Below are 4614 nucleotides of genomic sequence, written 5' to 3'. Positions count from 1 at the left end.
CCCGGCGGCGGCGCCCCCCGCCCCGGCGTTACCTGCCGAGCCAGGTGAACGGCGTCCGGCCCCGCCCTCACCTGAGCCAGGTGGGCCCACGTGACCCGGCGCCTACGGGCCGCCGCGAGGGACAGCAGACCTCCGGAGGCGAAACTCCTCCCCCCCCACCATGCCTGTCGCCAGCGGGGCTGCCCCGGGGCGCCCGGGCTCCCCCGCCCTCGGGATCCCCGTCYCGAAGGATCCTCGTCCCACAGGCTTCTTGTCCCAAAGGGTCCCCATCCCTAAGGATCCGTGTCCCCGAGAGTCTCTCTGTCCCCGAGGTTCCCCATCCCCAAAGATCCTCATCCCTGAGGATTTCTGTCCCCAAAGATCCTTTCCCCCAGGATCCCCATTCCTCCAAAGCCTCACTCCAAGGATCTGTACTCCTATGGATCCCCATTCCCAAGCATCCCCATTCCCAAGCATCCCCTTCCCCCAGGATCCCCATCCCCAAGAATTCTGGCCTCCCAAGATCCCTGCCCCCAAGGACTTTCCCATCTGCATTCCCTCGTCCCTTGCAGGCAAAACCATCAAAAAAATAAGCAGGGCTGCACAAGGCACCTTCCCGCGGCACTGAGRTCCCCGCTGGGAGCCGCTGCACAAGGGCACCGGGACGTTCGCTCTCCGATGCGTGTCCTCACAGAAATTACTCAGAAAATGCAGTTTTTCCTTCCCCTGGTTTTGGCCAAGGACTTGCGGCGCCTTCTCGGGGGGAGGGGAGCATTGCAGCGTGCCGGGATTGCAGMCGAGGCACGCTGTCCCGTGCGCACCCCGCTCCCCATCCCAGCCCTCCTGCCCAGCCGCTCCTCTGGAGCCGGGCAAACACCGCACCGCCGGAGAACGGATTTAAATCAGCGCATGTGTGAAGGCGGGAGCGAGCGTGCATCCCTTGGAGTCCCGCGGGGAGCATGAGAAATGTGCCCAGGGAGCTGCAGCTTCTTCCGCTGCAGAGAGGAGTCTGGACCCCYGGTCTCGTCCCGTTCCCGGAGATGCGCCGGCTGCTTCGCGAGAGGAAGCGGGCGAGCAAGAAATCAATGTAGAGGACGTGTCAGCGCCAAGAAGCTCATTCTGTCTCTAAAGAGCACAAAGGCCACGTTTATTTATTTAAACCTCTGGCACAAGAACATTGCACTTAATTCCAGCCGGTGTCTTTTCCCCGGCTGCGGCTTTGTTTGCTGAGGAGCCAAAGCGCTGCTTGGAAATGCCTTGGCTCCCTCTTTGCCAGGTGAATCAGAGACAGATCCCGGCTGCAAAACATCTCCCAGCGCTCCGGCACGAGCCCCGCTGCTCCGCTCAGCTCCTGGGCTGGCGCCTCGCTCCGGGCTCTGCTCCGCTCGGCTCCTGCTGCTCCCATGGCCCCGGCCCCCGGGTCCTCGGAGCCGAGCTGCCGCCACGTGCCGAGGCGCTGGCCGCCGTTCGGAGGGGGACGGGACTGCCCRTGCGTTGGACCCTTTGGTCCTCATCACCCACACTCACCCTGCACCACGCAACGTCCTTGCTGCGGACCACAACGAATCTCAGTTTTTTCCAAATTACCTCACTCTGGGACACCTCGGCTCCTGCCGTCTACCCCGGCTCCCTGGGGAAGTCCCAGGCTTGGAAAGACGGCCCTGGACTCGGAGCAAACAACTTTGCTCCGTGCCGATGGCCCCTTGTTAGGAGACGGGAGAATCGGTTGTGCGGACCCGGTGCTCCCTGGACAGGTGCCCCGGCTGAGGCTTCATCCGCCCGACTCACGGGACGGACCACGGGAGCGACGCTGCAGGCTCCTGCGGCCCGAACCCCTTGCTGTCAGCGAGCCAAACTCCGGCAATCAGGAGTGAGACTGCAACAACATTATTCAATTAATAAATCAGAGCTTCACTTTTCTGGAGGGGCAGGACAGCGCGAGAGGAAGCGAAGCAAGCGGGATGCGTGGGAGCGGAGCGAACGGGCCGGGTTATCGCTGAAGCACAGGCAGCYGGAGCAGATTAAGCGCATTCCCACGAAGCACCTAATCTCTAAAGGCCGATTTACTCGAAACAAAGCAGCTAAGCAACTCCCCTGCTTGGAAAAGGCAACGCTGCGAGGGCTGGCGGCGGCCCCGAGCGCCGCGGGGTGCCGCCGCGGGATTCACGGCGGTGCCTCGGCTCCGGGTCTTTGCCGCCCGCGAGCTGCCGCGGTCGCGCGCGGAGCAAAGCTCTCAAACTGGCTTTTGCATCAAAGAGGTTTATTCTGAGCGCTGCTAAATTCAGACTCCTCTGCTAAATTATTAATAGCTCGTCAGCCCAAGGAGAGCTCCTGTAGCAGTGTGGGAGGGCTTCCAGGACTTGGGGAGTAACTTTTCCCATCAGGAGGTRGAGGGGCAGGGGCTATTTCTTGCATTTCTCTATTATTTGTGCCTCGCTCTTGCGCAGCCCACGGGCAATGCACGGTCCGTGACCCCCCCCGTCTCGGCCCGCTGTGCCACCACGAGCTGCTCGTAGAGCTGCCCGGAGCCCCGGGCGAGTGGGCGCAGGAGGCGCTGCGATCCGTGAGCCCCTAAACGGGGTCGCRTCGGGTGCCTCCCTCTCCCAGCGCGGCGAGGCGTGAGGCATCCCGCAGGAAGAAAACGAAAAGAGGTACCAAGTGGGAAAAGCATTGAACAGCAGCAAAAGCAGCCCTAGTTTTTGCTATTAGAGCATTGTCCCTTATCAACTGGTGTGGCAGGAGAGGGAAAAAGGGTAACGGGATCGTTTCCATGCTGGATTTGGATGCAACCGCTGGGCTCACCGGCCGGTGCCGCCTGCCCATCCGCTGCCAAAGGGGAAAAGGAAACTCCCTGCGCTGATGGAGGGATCCCCTCTCCGGGGAGCATTTCGCTGCACGCTGCCAACCTCCCTTTCCTCTTGCAAGGTCCTGGGATCCCCACATGGTCCTGGACAAATACCACATCCGTGGGGGCTCCCCCCTTCCCTTCACCTCCAGCACGGTCCCTGGGCAATGAGAGCTGCTCCCTATTTCCCTTTGCTTTCTCGCTCCCTGAAGCAGTGATTTGAGCTAGGAAGCGAGAGATGAGCAACATCCTAGAAACCCGCAGCGCCGCGCTCCAGCTCCGGCAGCCAGCCTGCGACAAGCGGTTCTCGAAGCCTGAATTATTAAAAGATCCTAGCAAAAACCAGGCCAGGCGCAGCTCGGGACGCCCACCTGAGCACAACCAGCAGCAAAGGGATTTCTTGCTCTTCACCTTAAGAAAAGCGATCAAAACACAAAGCAAAAGCAGCACCAGCTGCTTCTTTTCCCTAAGGTGGGACAAGCGAAGGAGCGACCGGATCATGCGGGGTGGGGGCGGCCGCCCTTGCTGTCCTCCCTGCTGCTTGGATGCRAAACACGAGCAGGCTCTGCGCGCCCGTACAGCGGGGCGCGCCGGAGGAGCGGACCCCAGGAGCGGGCGGCGGCGCCGCGGCTCGCCCCAAGCCCCCTCCCCTCGCGACGGGCTCTGCCGTCTCCTCGCAGCTCGGCCCGCTCTCAGCTCTGTTAATGACGCTTTACGTAACGAGGACGCTGGCAGCACCGCCGCTCTGACGGCAGGAGCGTCCGCCACCAAGGACGTGCTGTCCTAGCGCTGTGTCCTCTCCCCCACGCGGGCACCAACATCCCCGAACAAGCACCAGAAGCTTCTTTAGCTGCTTCTCCAAGGGGCTTCAAGACACAAATCCAGCCTTTCCCAGTAACCCTTCCCAATAATCTGTCCCTTTTCCCAGTGCAGCCTTCCCCAGTAAATATCCTGCGCCTCACTTTTCCCAGTAACCCCTTCCAGTAACCCCCCTCACCCAGCCTTTCCCCTTACCTTCTCCAGTAACCCTCCCCAGTGACCCCCGCAGCACATCCCATTAACCCTTCCCAGTCCAGCCTTTCCCAGGGACCCTCCCTGATCCAACCTTTCCCATTCACCTTCTCCAGTAACCTTTCCCACTGCGGTCTTTCCCAGTAGCCCTCCCCAGGAACTATTCCTAGACCAGCCTTTCCCAGTGACCCTCCCCAGCACATCCCACTAACCTTCCCAGCGCAGCGCTTCCCAGGGACCCTCCCCACTGCAGTCACCCAGAGACACCCCAACAGGGCAGAAGCTTTCTAGAGCCTCGGGGCTGCTATGGGCGAGCCAGGCCGAGCCGGGCCGGGTCAGACCGGCGCCATTCCCGGGCCAGTACCACCCCCCACCGGGGCCGTCCCCGGTGGGGCCGTGCCGAGCCCTGCCCGGTGCTGGGGCCGCTCCCGGCGGGGCCGAGCCGTGCCGTGCTCGGTGCGGGGGTCACCCCCGCCGGCGCTGTGCCCGGTGCCGGGGCCGTGCCCGGTGCCGGGGCCGTGCCCGGATCGTGCAGTGCCGGTGCCACCGCCCCCGTCGGGGCCGAGCCGTGCCGCGCCCGGTGCCAGGTCGTGCCGTATCCGCTGTTACCATCCCCACCGGGACAAAGCCGTGCTGCGCCCGCTGCCGGATCGTGCCGTGCCGGTGCCACCGGCCCCCTCAGGGCCCTGCCGTGCCCGGGGCCGGGGAGGGGACGTGCCGGTCCGGGTCCGGGTCCGGGGCTGGGGTCCGGGGCTGGAGTCCGGGCCCGGGGCTGGGGC

The 4614-nt window shown here is 63.6% G+C and overlaps 1 protein-coding gene across 1 annotated transcript in view; it reads right to left on the bottom strand.

Moving 5' to 3' along the window:
* The window catches only part of KDF1 (keratinocyte differentiation factor 1), a 6917-nt gene extending 6841 nt beyond the window's left edge, over positions 1–76 (bottom strand). Inside the window, exon 1 of the mRNA XM_085305113.1 lies at positions 33–76. The gene's annotated coding sequence lies outside the window, so the exon portion shown is untranslated. The remainder of the gene's footprint in view (positions 1–32) is intronic.
* Between the last annotated feature and the right edge of the window lie 4538 nt (positions 77–4614).

This window comes from Rhea americana, unplaced genomic scaffold (genome assembly GCF_003343005.1).
Source record: "Rhea americana isolate MKP2758 unplaced genomic scaffold, rheAme1 scaffold_215, whole genome shotgun sequence".
NCBI lineage: Eukaryota > Metazoa > Chordata > Aves > Rheiformes > Rheidae > Rhea > Rhea americana.
This window is presented reverse-complemented; position numbering and strand designations above follow the sequence as displayed.